At 46.0% G+C, this 17,399-nt stretch overlaps 1 protein-coding gene across 1 annotated transcript in view; it reads right to left on the minus strand.

Annotated features, from left to right (window-relative positions):
- The window catches only part of ZFAT (zinc finger and AT-hook domain containing), a 116,326-nt gene that overhangs the window by 2,180 nt on the left and 96,747 nt on the right, over positions 1–17,399 (minus strand). The gene's annotated exons all lie outside the window — the stretch shown is intronic.

The raw sequence follows: 17,399 nt of genomic DNA on the forward strand, positions 1-17,399 counted from the left end.
CAAATTTATCAGGTCGTCTACGAATGATTTAGCGCCGGGTGCCCCACGAACATGTGGTGCGCTAAGGGCTCAACAGCATGAACTTTGGGTGGCCGGACTGTGTTGTAGCCGACATTAAGAGCAAGAAAGGATAGGGACAAATGATGAAGCCACGTAAACGAATAGTACTTCTGGAGACTGCAGTGCACACTTCAGTGAAATGACAGAGCAGAACTGCCTGCACAACTGGTGACCCACTAAGCCAAACATCACCACCCAACCATGTAATGGAGCCTGCCAGGTACCTAACAATCCAAAACAAAACCAAGAACTTTATTGAAATCTTGGATGGCCACCATACATGACTGTTTGGCTGCATTGGCTTTGGTGGATTACAAGTGGTATAGCCAGTGCTAAAAATGAACCAAGAAACGTCGAATAGATGTACATTGATAATGAAAAATCAAGGATTTCTATAAATGTACAGAGCTTCCATTGCCGACTGTGGAACAGAATAGCCCAGCAGATCCTTGGCAGTAACAGAAGGGTCCAATTTCTGAATGATTATCTCCCTTGCTGGATAATAGTCCATGGGTTTAAGCCAATGGATCGACATCAAGCCACAGGGGGATGTATCTGTACTGCAGAGTAGACTAGCCTGGTGCCATCTTATCTTTCAGAGTTGACTTGTGGTGCACTTGCCCAAAAGACTGGCTAGCACTTTTTGCTACATAACCCTGAACTTTGTCCAAGCATGAAATATGTGCCTCCTTCCTCCATGCTGTTTTATCCTTACAACAACCAGGTGTGCGTGTGTTCCTGGCTTAAGATCACCCAGTGAGGTTCATAGCTGAGTAGAGGTTGGAACCAAGGTCATCCCAATCTAAATCCCAACACTTTATCCAAAACATGATTTGCATCCTATGAAGAAAAAAAAGTACAATTCCAGAAAGATAAGAACATAAGAAGAGCCCTGATGCTGGATCAGACCAAGGGTCCATCTAGTCCAGCACCCTGTTAACACAGTTGCCAACCAGCCATCAGCCAGGGATGAACAAGCAGGACATGGTGCAACAGCACCCTCCCACCCATGTTCCCCAGAAACTGGTGCACACAGGCTTATTGCCTCGAATATTGGAGATAGCACACAACTATGTGCACACTATGATTTTATTAGATTGTAAGCCTATGCGGCAGGGCCTTGCTATTTACTGTTTTACTCTGTACAGCACCATGTACATTGATGGTGCTATATAAATAAATAAATAAATAATAATAATAATAATAACAACAACAACAACAACAACAACAACAACAACAACCATCAGGGCTAGTAGCCATTGATAGCCTTTGCCTCCAGGAATTTATCCAGCCCCCTTTTGAAGCCATCCAGATTGGTGGCCATCACTACATCTTGTGGTAGTGAGTTCCATAATTTAACTACATGCTGTGTGAAGAAGTACTTCCTTTTATTTGTCCTGGATCTCCCACTAATCAGCTTCATGGGATGACCCTGGGTTCTAGTATTTTGAGAAAGGGAGAAAAAGGTCTCCCTGTCCACATTCTCCATAGAATGCATAATTTTGTACACCTCTATCATGTCTGCCCTTAGTCTCCTTTTTTCCAAGCTAAACAATCCCAGTTAATGTTATATTCGTTAGAAATTTAACCTTTTTAAAAAATCACACCCCAGCTGCTGATACCTTCTCCACCAGCAAATGCACATGGTGCGTGTACTGAGTCCTATCCTATCAGCCTTGAAAGTAGTCATCTTTCTTGTAATCCAATTTGGGTGAGCAGCAGAGAACGGGGCATGTAAAGAAGTAAGTTATGGAGAGGACAGGCACTAGGGCATGTTCATAGAATCATAGAATAGCAGAGCTGGAAGGGGCCTACAAGGCCATCGAGTCCAACCCTCTGCTCAATGCAGGAATCCACCCTAAAGCATCCCTGACAGATGGTTGTCCAGCTGTTGTCCAGATGTTCTAATGACTCGGTTTCTCTCTCCGCTGCCTCCCATAGGACAGCTAGAGTTTGCCACTTGTGTGGTCTCCAGAGGCAATCACTACTTGTCCCATGGGAACAACAAATTGCAAGGCTTCTCTTAATCTAAAGCACACTGGTGCAACTATGAAATCATTTCTCTTGTATCCAAATGGGACGGTTTAATGGACTACTTCTTGTTAAAATCTAATAACTCTCAAATGTTTCAACCCACTTCACTGTGGATTTTTATGCACATATTTGCAATTGCCAAAACACAGTACGCTTTAACAGAAAGTAGGGGAATCAACTCCCCTCAATAGTACAACTTCTGGAGCACCTATGAACATCATCTTAGTGCCCGTCAGGCCAGTAATGGAAATATCAAAAAATGGCCCAAGGCTCCTTTCATTTGCAGCACGTCTGCTCTCTGAAATAGTAATAGCAATGAAGCATGAACGTGGGAGAGGGGGAAAAAACAAAAAGGGAGTAATAATCATTTTTCTGGAGAAAAGAAAAATGCAATTGTTTGTGCCAAAAGGTTTGTTATATGACACAGCTGTGCTCAACAGAAGGCCGTTTTATGTGTACATTGATCAGTATATGCCAAGCTAGCTGTGCTGTTTAATTGATTGAGGTTGGCGTCTTCTTTTGCTGGGAGTATGGATATCTTTTATTCAGGCTTGGTTTCTGTTTAATTTAATCTGAAGGAGCTGGGAAAACATAAGGGCGTCAGAGCTCTAGAAAAATCTAACACAACAGGCCACCGTGACAGACGGTAAACTGATAAGCTGAGCAGGTGAAAGCCCTCTATTTAAAACTCCCCCACACCCAAGTGCTAGATCAGCTTGTGGCGGATTCCCCGTTTCTAAGATCAATGTGAAACAGCACAGAGCTGACAGCCAGCTGGGTCACAGGGTCATAAGTAAAAAGGCATGTGGCAGCCCAGATAAATAACTGCATCAGTAGAAAAGACAGGTAAAGCGAATTAGTTCGATGTGAGCTTTGTGACAAGAGTCAAGTTAATCTCTCTCTCTCTCTCTCAGCTTTTCTTTCTTTCTTTCTTTCTTTCTTTCTTTCTCTCTCTCTCTCTCTCTCTCTCTCTCCCTTCCTTCCTTCCTTCCTTTCTTGAACGTAAGACAAGCCCTGCAGAATCAGACAGAAGGTCCATCTAATCCAGAATTCTACTTCCCCAGGGCCAGGCAGATGCCTTCACGGCAAGCACGGCGTTAAGGCAACAGCCCTCTCCTGTGCTGTTGCTCCACAGCAACTGGTATTTGGGCATAATGTCTTTCAACACTGCCATCCAATTTCGCTGCCACAGCTGATGGCCATTGATCAACCACTTCCTCGGATTTCTATCCTTTCCCTCCTAAGGAGCCCAGCCAGCTCATAAAAATCAGCAATAAAGACAGCCATTAAAACGCAGAGTGCAATAACTAAGAGCATGAGTAAGGACACATCCAGCTCAGTTCTCACCACCATCATGAACTAGGTGACCTTAGCCAGGGATACACCATATTGTAGCCTCAGCCCCACTGTGGGCAAGGTGGGGACAGTTCGACCCCGCAGGAAAGGGTTACTGGGAAGCACTTCAAGCATTCTAATCTAAACCAGTATATGAGTTCTAATCATTGAGATCATAACGATATTAAAAACACCAGCAGAAATTGATTATTTCATGAAACACACACACATACAGAGTGAGAAAGAGAGGGTGGGAGTCAGTCCTCAGATGGAAGCAGGAACCCACCAAATCTCTTGATCAAATAATACCATGTGCTGCAGCTGTGTCCTGGGTGGGGCTCTGGAAGCTCTGGCTGATACAATTCAGTCACTAATCTTTTTAATTTTTGTAAACAACCCAGAGAGCTTCGGCTATGGGGCGGTATATAAATGAAATAAACAAACCAATGAATAAATGCAAGCCTCTGCTCTAAAAGATTTTAAGATTGGGCTCCAGTAGGCTATACATATATAATAATTTATACCACTGGATCCATAATGGTAGCCGAATAGTAACACCTGGACTGCTGAAATGGGTGCACAAACCTCTCTCTCTCTCGCTACTAATTTAGATACAAACCGATCTCTTAGTGGTGGTGGAATTTCGACATCTTTGTGCACATGGTGGGGGAATGGGGTGTTGTTTAGTTTTATACATAGCCTCGCAAATCAGATTTGCCATTCACTCTGCAAACGACACTTTGCAGTGCATGCACAATCCCTAAGGTGACAAAGCTCACCGCCCAGGAGGAAGCGACATTACATTCATTGTGACCTGAAAGTAAGTATAATGTAGCCTGAACGGTAGTCGAAATTGGCTTGTTTTAGTTGAAAGCCATACATAATTTTAAATGCAGCTGAGATGCGCAAATAAATAACAAGGCGAGGAAGATAAATAAAAATGCTGTTGACACAGAAGCGAAATGAAACCAGAATCTCATTTGGCGCAAGGAATGCTTATTCAATTTTATATTCTCTTGAAACGAAAATAGCCAATAAAGAAAGTTAACAGCCCTCCTACCTGCCTTTATCCGTATGTTTTTATTGGCTTTGTCATTCAAGGGAAAAAAATGATTAACTGCTGTTATTCATAGAGCTCCTTGTTCCCTCTCTCTCCAGTGGACATCTATCTATAATCCTCTTAACATGACGAATTGCTGTGTTTCTCAGGGCAGGCACACTTCAAATCAACTCAGTATTTACATACCTTCGACTTGGTTCCTATTAGATTGGCCTACTGGGTGCCATCTTTCCAAAATGTTACTTGTATATCCTCCCCCCCAAAAAAAAGAGTCAGGGGGATGACAGCTGCTACCAAGCCACGTGGAGATGTTTTCAGGATGTTTTAACAATGTATGTTTTAATTCAGTTTTATGTATTTTATATTTACTGTTGTTCCCTGCCTCGATCAAAATGGAGAGGCGGGTAAGAAATATTGTTGTTGTTGTTATATCATCATCATCATCATCATCATCATCATCATCATCTATTGGTGGCATCTGCATTCTTTTCGAGGCTAGCAGCCATAACCTCTTTGCTTTCTAATAGGATCTTAATCATTTAGAGTTCTTTAGAAAGTCAAAGTGGGCAATTGTTTGTTTGAACCACCCTACACCAAAGGCTTAGGTATTAGGGGTGTGCATGGACCCCCCACTCTGCTTCACTTTAAGATCCGCCATTTTCGGATCGGCCCGCTCCGCCCCGCCCCCACTCCGCCTGTGCCCACTCCGCTCCGCTCGGAGCTCCGGATCTGGATTGGAGCTCTGGTCCCCCCCCCCATAGGGGGGGTTACTGGGCCCTGCCGCCATCGCCGCCCATGCGGCGACGGCGGCAGAGCCCGGTAAGGAGGAGGGGGGCCTTACCTGCCTCCGTCCGCGGTCCGTCGCCGTCTTCAATTGAGCCCGCGGTTCCACCAGGAAGTCTGGGCCGCAAGGAACCACGGGCTCAATTGGAGACGCTGACGGACCGCGGACGGAGGCAGGCAAGGGAGAGGAGGGGGGGTGTTACCGGGCCCTGCTGCTGTCGCCGCATGGGTGACAGCGACAGCGGCAGGGCCCGGTAAACCCCACTTACCTTTCCGGCGGAGCTCCGGATCGAGGCGAAGGATCCGCCTTCACCTCGATCCTCTTCGCCACGCTCCGCCGGCCCCCCAATCCTCTTCGCCTCCGCCTTAAGGGCAGGCGAAGCCCCTCGCTCCGCTACTGCTTCTCCGGTCCGATTAGAAGCGGAGCACATCCCTATTAGGTATCATTACAAGGTATTCTAAAATTCTAATTGTACAATACATGTTCAAAGAGCACCGTGGCTGAACGTAACTTTAGACCTTTGTCCCCTCGACTGCACTGGCTGTGACGGAGCTTTTGTTCATGGCAAACTCACACCAGGAGGATAAGAGCAAGTGTTCCTTTTGCAAGCAAGCAGATCACACAAGCAGACTGCCTTTCCAGAAAGGAACGGGGTCATAGGGCAGCCAAAAGAATGGGGGAGGATAAAAATAATTCACACATAAAACTGAGAAAGAAGATGTAGAGTAGGACAAGGACAGCATGAGAACAAGTACTTGGTTAGGTAAGGGGCCAATTTCAGAATTTCAAGGCTAAGGAAAATCAGGGGCTGTTTCAAGAAGTTGTGAAACAAGAAGTCCCGAGAGGTCTACCTATTCTGAATGTTTATGACTCAGGGCGATGGGAAACCATCCAAATGTCCGTCCCGTTCACATATAATGTGGAAGTGTTTGTGGGGGTTATTCTTGATATCAGTGGAGGGGAACATGTGGCCCTCCAGATGTTTGGCTTACAAGTCCCATCAGCCCTAACCAGTATAACCAATAGTGGGGGAGGATGGGAGCTGTAAGCCAACAAGCTCTTGAGGGCCACTATTATTATTATTATTATTATTATTATTATTATTATTATTATTATTATTATTTCTTACCCACCTCTCTGTTTGGATCGAGGCAGGGAACAGCAATAAGTATAAAATACATAAAACTGAATTTAACATGGTTTACATGATTAAAACATCCTAAAATTCCACTGGGTAGGCCTGCCGGAATAGATCAGTCTTTATAGCTTTCTTAAATGCTAAAAGACTATTAAATTGACGAGTCTCCTCCAGCAGGCCATTCCACAGTCATAGAATCATAGAATAGCAGAGTTGGAAGGGGCCTACAAGGCCATCGGGTCCAACCCCCTGCTCAATGCAGGAATCCACCCTAAAGCATCCCTGACAGTTGGTCTGGGAGTCTGGGAGCAGCAGAAGAGAAGGTCCTCTGGGAAATACTTGTCAGCCTGATTCTCCCCAAAGGACGTGAGTGTGCGGGGTGGATTGTATGGGAGAAGGCGATCCCGCAGGTAGCCTAGACCCAAACCATGTAATAACCAACACTTTATACTTCGCCCGGAAACTAATTGGCAGCCAGTGAAGAGATTTTAAAACTGGTGAAGAGATTTTAAAACATGTGTCCCACCTCCGCTATGCATAAAAAGAAACGGCGTGAGGAAGGAGTCAAACCTGCCCCTCCCTCCCCTGCCTTGCTTTTTTTTTTTGGCGCTGCGTTGCTGCTCAGCAAGGACTTGGTGAGGCAATTAGAGGACAAGAGTGGAGATACAGAGACAGACGACACTGATATATAGCAGAGACCTTGAATATTTTTCATTCTCGCTATCCATTAGACTAGCTGAAGGTCACGGGGCTACGAGAGCAGCAGAATACCATTCCAAGGCAAAAGTCAAATACAAAATGCAGCCGTTAAAAACATTTTACAGTGAACAATGAGGAATCCAAAACGATTACAAACGGACAAGGCACTCATTTCTCAACGAGTTACTTTCCTCGAGATGAAATTAGCACAGGGTGTTCCTTTTCTTTCGTTTCTCCCGTATTAATCATTAATCAGCGGATTCAGTTTTGTTTTGCACGCAATGGTTTATGTACATTTTTACAAAACGGACAAAGACTATTTAGGGAGTTGTGGGAGGTTGAACATGAACTCCAAACAAGACTTGTCAAAACAACTAAGGCAGGCTGGGAGAAAGGCATCCACCATTTGGAAAACCATCACCACCATCACCTCATTTAGTTTGGGAAGCAGAAAATGTGGCATCTTTCAAATACTTCCTGAAGACACACTTGTTCACCCAGGCTTTCCTTGGGCCGTAAATGAACTAATCATAGAATAGCAGAGTTGGAAGGGGCCTACAAGGCCATCGAGTCCAACCCCCTGCTCAATGCAGGAATCCACCCCAAAGCATCCCCGACAGATGGTTGTCCAGCTGCCTCTTGAAGGCCTCTAATGTGGGAGAGCCCACAACCTCCCTAGGTAACTGATTCCATTGTCGTACTGCTCTAACAGTCAGGAAGTTTTTCCTGATGTCCAGCTGGAATCTGGCTTCCTTTAACTTGAGCCCGTTATTCCGTGTCCTGCACTCTGGGAGGATCGAGAAGAGATCCTGGCCCTCCTCTGTGTGACAACCTTTTAAGTATTTGAAGAGTGCTCTCATGTCTCGCCTCAATCTTCTCTTCTCCAGGCTAAACATGCCCAGTTCTTTCAGTCTCTCTTCATAGGACTTTGTTTCCAGACCCCTGATCATCCTGGTTGCCCTTCTCTGAACACGCTCCAGCTTGTCTGCGTCCTTCTTGAATTGTGGAGTCCAGAACTGGACGCAATACTCTAGATGAGGCCTAACCAGGGCCGAATAGAGAGGAACCAGTACCTCACGTGAATCCTGCCACTCCGTTTTACTGCTCCTTTATTGTAGTCAGTAGTGTTTTTATCCTGTGTTTTAATACTGTATTTTTAATGTTGTATTTTAATGTTGTGAACTGCTGAGAGAGATTTTATTATATTCAGTGGTATATAAATAATAATAATAATAATAATAATAATAATAATAATAATAATTTATTTGTTACCCGCCTCTCCCTTTGGAAAGAGGCGGGGTACAACACAAATGCAAACACCATAAAATACATATAACTAATTAAAACATTTAAAACTAATACATTATTAAAAGCAGCACATTATTAAGAAGGCATTTTAAAATTCAACTGGGTAGGCTTGCCAGAAGAGATCAGTCTTTATGGCTTTCTTAAATTCTGGAAAACTGTTAAGTTGACGAATCTCTCCCGGCAGACCATTTCACAGTCTGGGAGCGGCAGAAGAAAAGGTCCTCTAGGTAATGGTTGTCAGACTTGTTGGCTGGAGTAAATTCTTCCCAGAGGACCTGAGTGTGCGGGGCGGATTGTACGGGAGAAGGCGATCCCGCAGGTAGCCTGGACCCAATCCATGTAGGGCTTTAAAGGTGATAACCAACAGTTTATACTTTGCCCGGAAACTAATTGGCAGCCAGTGAAAAGATTTTAGAACTGGTGTAATGTGGTCACCCCTAGATCAACCTGGCTGCCATATTTTGAACTAATTGAATAATATCATCATCAACAACAACGCTTCTATATCATCCAGACCAGCCTTCCTCAACCTGGGGCGCTCCAGATGTGTTGGACTGCATCTCCCAGAATGCCCCAGCCAGCTGGCTGGGGCATTCTGGGAGTTGTAGTCCAACACATCTGGAGCGCCCCAGGTTGAGGAAGACTGATCCAGACAGAAGAGAAAAGAGAAGCTGGCTTGTCAACCCCAGATACGTTGGCTGCAACCTGGATTTGGATCTAAATTTCCCTGTTGCTTTCATACAGGGAAAGGGACCTTTGACCCTCATGAAACTCTGCCGGCCATCGCTAGCAATGGAAATGTCCATGTTTAGGGTCAGGGTAGCAAAGTAGCTAAATAAGCATGGAAAACAAACGGGAGCTGGGTGGCATTTACCCGCCAGATTGTCATTCTTCTCTGTGGCCCAGCCACCACCAAGTAACTGTTGAGTAGGACTGGTGTTTTTTGCACTGTGTCAAGTAGCCTGGTCTTCCTTTGGTGGCTATGCCTATAGCTACTGGGAATGCCATAGAAGAAAGAAGAAATGTGGGGAGCAGCCCGCTGGTAGCCAACTCCCAACTCCCTCTCCTCCCTGTTAATAAGGGGGGAAGAGAACATGCCCCGGGACATGTGGCGAGCCTCTGGTATCACAGCTCTCCTCAGTGATATTGATTCCACCATGGAGCAGTGCAATGTGGAGGGAGGAAACCCTGGCACAGTGACCTCTCAGGGCATGTTCTTGGTATTAAACCAGCCAGGCACCATGAAGTGGACAGTGTGCGTACCCAGCCCAGTGCTCCCAGGCTTACCACTCATTACTCGAACCAACTGGAGAAGGAACCCTCTCCCATTTGCAGAATTGAAAGAGGTTGTGGTGCAGGGGATTAGAGAGCCTTCTTCTTCAGCTGGGCAGGGCTGTAGCTCAGGGTGATAAAAGCACATGGTTGGCATGCAGAAGGTCCCAGGTTCAATTCCCAGCTTCTCCAGGTAGAGAAGGAAAGAATCCTGCCTAAATCCCCTGACAACCACTGCCAGTCAGTGTTGACAATACTGGGCTAGATGGCCTCAGTATAAGGCAGCTTCCTATGTTCCTTTCCAGAGTTGCTCCAGATCTGGGATCATCATTCTAGATTAACAGAGCCTGGGGAAACAACCGCAGGAAGAGATCATGGCCCCTTCTCGGAGAGAGGCAGCAGCTTTAGCGGCTTCCTGGGGGTAATTTTCACTATCAGAGGCTTTAGAGGCCCTCAATACATACATTCAGTAAGCACTGCAAAATATACATTTCTTCCTCTACAGATGCAACTCTGGTATGTATGTTCCTGCAGAAGGTTCTCATTAACCATAAGTGGGAGCTGTTTTCAGTTATTACTGCTCCTATATATCTCAAGACAAATGGAGGCCCTCTGGGAGCCCTAGGGGAAAATGGAAATCTTCTTACACTGAATTTCTGTTTCCTGAACCTCCCAGAGGGCATTCTACCTGCCTCTTCTTCCAATCATAAGGCTTCTGCCTTTGTTGTACATGTGGTGGAGGAGGTGGTCAGGGCTCTCTGGGATGGGATTCTGTTACGCAAGGCCTTTCTCATGTAACACCTGGGTTGATACTTTGACAGCCAGTCGGCATAGTTGGGATTTGTTCACAGCAAGGAGTTCTTGAGCTTTCCGGTCTGGTCTGGGACGCTTCTTAAAAATTCTCGAGGAATATACCATTGCAAGGTCAGTTAATGGACTCCCGGGAAGCTCAGAGAATAGAAATTCACAGTAAGAAAATGCCCGTTTTTTCTACACCTATGTATAAAAATGTCATACATGGACCCGCCATGAGGTTTTGTTTTTTGAGAAAGGGCAAACAATTTTACACTAGATAGGGTGACCATATGAAAAGGAAGACAAGGCTCCTGTATCTTTAACAGTTTCACAGAAAAGGGAATTTCAGCAGGTGTCATTTGTATATATGGAGAACCTGGTGAAATTCCCTCTTCATCACAACAGTTAAAGGTGCAGGAGCTATACTAGAGTGACCAGATTTAAAAGAGGGCAGGGCACCTGCAGCTTTAACTGGTGTGTTGAAGAGGGAATTTCACCAGATTCTCCATATATACAAATGACACCTGCTGAAATTCCCTTTTCTATGAAACTGTTAAAGATACAGGAGCCCTGTCCTCCTTTTCATATGGCCACCCTACACTAGAGCTCCTACTTTGTTTATAAATATCATATCACATAGTCTTCCTTCCCGCTAAGCTAAATTTTTCTTAACAAGGAAAACAGTCCATTCTCAGGATCATTTTAGGTATCCTTGTTTGTATATTCTGCAGCTCTATGATATAAGAAGTCAAGACCACTGGTTGGCCGCTGTATGAACAGAGTGCTGGACTAGATGAACCATTGGTCTGATCCAGCAGGGCTCTTATGATGTTCTTAAGCATGGCTCAGTGTGATAGAACACATGCTCTGTATGCAGAAGGTCCCAGGTTCAATCCCTGGCATCTCCAGGTAGGGCTATGAAAAAATCTTGCCTAAAACCCTGGAGAGCCATGGCTGCCAGTCAGTGTTGACAATACTGGCCTAGATGGACCAAGGGTCTGACTCTGTATAAGGCAGCTTCCCACGTCCGTAGTTTCTTTCATTTTGCGTATTCTAAAGCATTGCATTCGAGTTTAAACGTGTTATTTTGAAATGTGCACTGGTGAAACCGGATGCCATTTCTTTGCTTTCTCCTATCTAGTCCATTAGCACTCCAGCCTAAATGCACCTACCTTATTCAGGTTCCAAGAACGTATTTTAGGAAGCAGAGAATCAAGCAACAAAGAATAGTCTGGGCATTTATTTAGCTCAACTTAATTGAGTTTCTGCAAGGCTAGCCAAGGAATCGTTCCCGTCCTTCTCAGCTAATTTGGTTTTCTCAGGCTGCCAACCCGATTCCCTGACTCATCAATTCTGCTGAGCAGAGACACACCCTGGGGGAAGCAGGAAACATGGAAAGGACGATAGAAGGAAGAGCTGAGAAATGGGCAGGGCAGAGGTGAGGAGGTAAATTTTGGAAATGCTTTTGACCCGCCTGAATGTGCACAACTGTTACTTGGTTAAACAGCGAGATAGGCCAGCCTTCCCTGTGGGTCCCTGGTCGGCAGCTGGTTGTCCACTGTTTGAACAGAGTGCTGGACCAGATGGTCTCTTGGTCTGATCTAGCATGGCTCTTCTGATGTTCTCCTGCTTTCCTTGAACAAGCCGTGTCACTTGTGGTGGCAGAGGCCACCAGTGAGGGAAGAAGCAGCAGCCAGGCACCTCTCCACCGTGCCTAGCTCCAGCTCAGAGCCCCCTCCCTCCTGCTACCAACTGTCTCTGCAGAGGCCACCAGTGAGGGAGGAAGCAGCAGCCAGGCATCTCTCCACCGTGCCTGGGTCCAGCTCCAGCTCAGAGCCCCCTCCCTCCTGCTACCAACTGTCTCTGCGGGGGCCACCAGTGAGGGAGGAAGCAGCAGCCAGGCACCTCTCCACCGTGCCTGGGTCCAGCTCCAGCTCAGAGCCCCCTCCCTCCTGCTACCAACTGTCTCTGCAGAGGCCACCAGTGAGGGAGGAAGCAGCAGCCAGGCACCTCTCCACCGTGCCTGGGTCCAGCTCCAGCTGAGAGCCCCCTCCCTCCTGCTACCAACTGTCTCTGCAGAGGCCACCAGTGAGGGAGGAAGCAGCAGCCAGGCACCTCTCCACCGTGCCTGGGTCCAGCTCCAGCTCAGAGCCCCCTCCCTCCTGCTACCAACTGTCTCTGCAGAGGCCACCAGTGAGGGAGGAAGCAGCAGCCAGGCACCTCTCCACCGTGCCTGGGTCCAGCTCCAGCTGAGAGCCCCCTCCCTCCTGCTACCAACTGTCTCTGCAGAGGCCACCAGTGAGGGAGGAAGCAGCAGCCAGGCACCTCTCCACCGTGCCTGGGTCCAGCTCCAGCTCAGAGCCCCCTCCCTCCTGCTGTCAACTGTAACTGCTGAACTTTACAACTAAGACTGTAGTGCCTGAATTTGCTTTCCTTTTCCTCCTCCTCCCTCCCAATCCCCTTTCCTTTTGTGTCATGTCTTTTAGATTGTAAGCCTGTGGGCAGGGACTGTCAAGAAATACTTTTGTAAACCACCGTGAGAGCCTTTTTTGGCTGAATGGCGGCATAAAAATCCTTAAATAAAAATAAATAATAATAAAAAAAGATGGAACTGGGGCACAAGCCGACACAAGCAGTTAGATGACTGCAATGCGCTCTACATGAGTCTACCTTTGAAGATGGTTCAGACACTGCAGCTTGTGCAAAATGCGGCGGCTAGATTGAGAACAGGAACAAGAAGGTCCAAAGATGTAACACCGATTCTAGCCCACTCGCACTGGTTGCCTGTATGTTTCTGAGCCCGATTCAAGGTGCCAGTTTTGACTTATAAAATCTTACATGGCTCAGGACTACAATACCTAATGGAGAGCCTCTCCCGGCATGAATCCTCCCAGAGTGCAGGACACGGAATTGTTGTAGATCGCAAGCTGAATATGAGCCAACAGTGTGATATGGCTGCAAGAAAGGCAAATGCTATTTTGGGCTGCATTAATAGAAGTATAGCTTCCAAATCATGTGAAGTACTGGTTCCTCTCTATTCGGCCCTGGTTAGGCCTCATCGAGAGTATTGCGTCCAGTTCTTGGCTCCACAATTCAAGAAAGACGCAGACAAGCTGGAACATGTTCAGAGGAGGGCAACCAGGATGATCAGGGGTCTGGAAACAAAGCCCTATGAAGAGAGACTGAAAGAACTGGGCATGTTTAGCCTGGAGAAGAGAAGATTGAGGGGAAACATGATAGCACTCTTCAAATACTTAAAAAGTTGTCACACAGAGGAGGGCCAGGATCTCTTCTCGATCCTCCCAGAGTGCAGGACACGGAATAACGGGCTGAAGTTAAAGGAAGCCAGATTCCGGCTAGACGTCAGGAAAAACTTCCTGACTGTTAGAGCAGTACGACAATGGAAGCAGTTACCTAGGGAGGTTGTGGGCTCTCCCACACTAGAGGCCTTCAAGAGGCAGCTGGACAACCATCTGTCAGGGATGCTTTAGGGTGGATTCCTGCATTGAGCAGGGGGTTGGACTCGATGGCCTTGTAGGCCCCTTCCAACTCTGCTATTCTATGATCTGGCCCTGCTGGGAATGGAAGGCTGTACTGATTAGGCCAGTAAAAACACCTGCCAACCAGAAAACAGGACAATACAAGCTTGTGACTCCTTCTGGAGGCTGTAGCACCCATTTCCAACTCCCCTTGCTGGTTGCAGCTTTGGTTCTTTGGCTTCTGAACCAAAAGCAGACCTGGCTTTGCTGAAACTGGGATAGGAGCAACAGCAGAGCACTGCATGTTTCTGCATGATGCAACAGAATTGTGGATCAGCCCCTTCAGCGTTCTTCGAACTTTAGGCCGTGCTAGCTTCTTAACGTTTGATAACGGCTCCTAGGAATTTGAAATATTCCTCCACTCTTGATCTTGTGCATAAATAAATAAATTTGCTTTAGCGCATGCTTCAATCCACAGCTCTTTCCTTTTAAAAAACCACAAAAAGTCTTATGAAGATTAGTATAATGTCACCAAAACAAAGATTTAAAGTAGAAGCTGCAAAGGAAGTAATTTGGCAATTAACTCAAGAATCTTTCTCACAGTGCGTCTACCCAGTAGAAAAACCAAAAATTTATAGTAAGGACTTGTGAAATGCCTTATGTTTGTGGTTATCTGCAAACAAACAATTTATTGAAATGGTTTTTATGTGCAAGCCACGATCATCAGGCCCTTTGCTTTATGAGTAATGAAAACCCTCTTGTTTCATTGCAGTACCAAACAAACAAGTAAAGAAAAAAGCCCTTTAACTAATATTTGAAAGGCCTGCTTTCTCTCAGCCTAGCTCTGCAGATCAAATACAGCAACATCTTTGCAACCTTATTGCCTCCAGGAGCTTACAGATGGCTACCTCATTGCAAGTTGATGTACTGCCTGAAGCTTAGTTTAAACGGCACTTTTCACCACAACCTGATAACCTACCTTTGGAAGAAATACATTGGGCCTGTTCGCACGTCATGGCAAGACACGGTGGGTTAATTGCTCTAAGGTTGTCAGGGGTTGTTTAATCCTTGTGTAACCCATAAAGTCTGGGTTCACATGGTACAACCACCTATGGCAGCCACCTGCGTTGCCTGCATATTCAAAATGGTGGCCAGCACACACCGCAACCCATCTTGGCTTAAACAAGCCACAGTGGGCTGCGATTGTCATGCAAACCAGATCAGTTCCTCTGAATGGAGAGGCTGTTCCCATATTGCGCAGGGTTTCATGTGACTGTAACTGCCTCAGTCCACTCATGTGGAGGACTGCTAGTGGAGCAGTGCTCTCGTGTTAAACTCTCCCTGCATGTAGAAGAGAATACTGAGACCAAAGCTTTTTTCCCCCTAATAGGTAAGGATTTGGGAGGAATTTCCATGATAAACAACACCTCCATCCCCTCACCCCTACTATGGAGTTGAGAGCTGGTATACTCCCAGACTGCATGGTTTGCCCGCTGATTGTTTGAACTGGCTTTCAGTTACCAACGTGATGGCATAATAGGCTTGAAATAAGTATTTTGACATCATATATTGAAAATAACCCCTCCCTTAGAAACATAATGGTGCCCTGAAAGCTAGTTTTTGGTGGAAAGGTAGGATATAAATCCAATAAATACAGTAGAATCATAGAATAGCAGAGTGGGAAGGGGCCTACAAGGCCATCGTGTCCAACCCCCTGCTCAATTCAGGAATCCACCCTAAAGCATACCTGGCAGATGGTTGTCCAGCTGCCTCTTGAAGGCCTCTAGTATGGGAGAGCCCACAATCTCCGTAGGTAATTGCTTCCATTGTCGTACTGCTCTAACATTCAGGAAGTTTTTCCTGATGTCTAGCTGGAATCTGGCTTCCTGTAACTTGAGCCCGTTATTCCGTGTCCTGCACTCTGGGAGGATCGAGAAGAGATCCTGGCCCTCCTCTGTGTGACAACCTTTTAAGTATTTGAAGAGTGCTCTCATGTCTCCCCTCAATCTTCTCTTCTCCAGGCTAAACATGCCCAGTTCTTTCAGTCTCTCTCTTCATAGGGCTTTGTTTCCAGACCCCTGATCATCCTGGTTGCCCTCCTCTGAACACAGTAAGAGGAATCGTGCTGGATCAGAACAAAAGACTATTGACTCCAGCATTCTCTTCATACAGTGGCCAACCACGTCCTCATGGGAAGCCCACAATCAGGACATGAATGCAGTATCGCCCTCCTGCTTATGTTCCCCAGTATCAGGAGCACGCTGCCTCTGATAGTGAAGATAATACATCCTGACTAGTGGCCACTGATCACTACACCTTGTGGTAGCAAATGCCATAGTTTAACTATGCACCGTGCAAATAAGTGCTCCATTTTATCTGTCCTGCACCTCTCAGTCTTCAGTGTTTACAGCACAATACAATCTATTGTAAGAATCTCTGCAGACATTTTCATAACCCTTTGAAGAACACGTAATAATAAAGAAACAAGGCGAAACACATCAATACAATCTTTTACAACATCCTGAGACTATTCTTTCCCTTTGTGTTCACCTTGGATACTTGGCCACCTTGCACCTGAATCTCCCACCATTAAGAACCTAAGAAGAGCCCTGCTGGATCAGACCGAGGGTCCATCTAGTCCAGCACTCTGTTCCCACAGTGGCCAACCAGCCATCGGCCAGGGACGAACAAGCAGGACGTTCAGCTTCATGGGGTTCTAGTATTAAGGGAGAAAGAAAGAAACTTCTCCCTATGCACCGTCTCCACACCATGCATAATTTCCCACAACTTTACTTGTCTTTTTTCTAAGCCAAAGAGTCCCGGATGTTGTCATTTTTCCCTCATAGGGAAGTTGTTCCAGTCCCTTGACCATTTTAGTTGCTCTTTTCTGCTTTTTCCCAACTCTACAATATCCTTTTTTAGGTACAATGGCCAGAAATGTAAACATTATACAAAGTGTGATTCTAGGGCATTATGACATTGGCAGGTTTATTTTCGATTACGTTTCTAATTATGCCCATGTAATATGTCTTCTTCACAGCAGCCACAACCACAAGATCTATTTATTTATTACACTTATATACGCCCCCATAGCCAGGGCTATACGAAATTTAAAATCCTAAAACACAGAACATACACACATAAAGCATTAAAAACCATTAAAAAAAAACCTAAACATGTGGGTGATTAAGATGTCCTGCCATATGCCTGGGCAAAGAGGAAAGTCTTAACCTGGCGCCGGAAAGATAGCAGCGTTGGCGCCAGGCGAGCCTCGTCAGGGAGATCGTTCCATAGTCTGGGGGCCAACACCAAAAACGCCCTGTCCCTCGTTGCCACACTCCGAGTCTCTCTCTTGGTCAATCACCACTAGTTCAGATCCCATTAGCAAATACATGAAGTTGGGATTTATGCCTCAACATGCATCAATTTACACTT

This window comes from Elgaria multicarinata, chromosome 7 (genome assembly GCF_023053635.1).
Source record: "Elgaria multicarinata webbii isolate HBS135686 ecotype San Diego chromosome 7, rElgMul1.1.pri, whole genome shotgun sequence".
NCBI classification, from domain to species: Eukaryota; Metazoa; Chordata; class Lepidosauria; order Squamata; family Anguidae; genus Elgaria; species Elgaria multicarinata.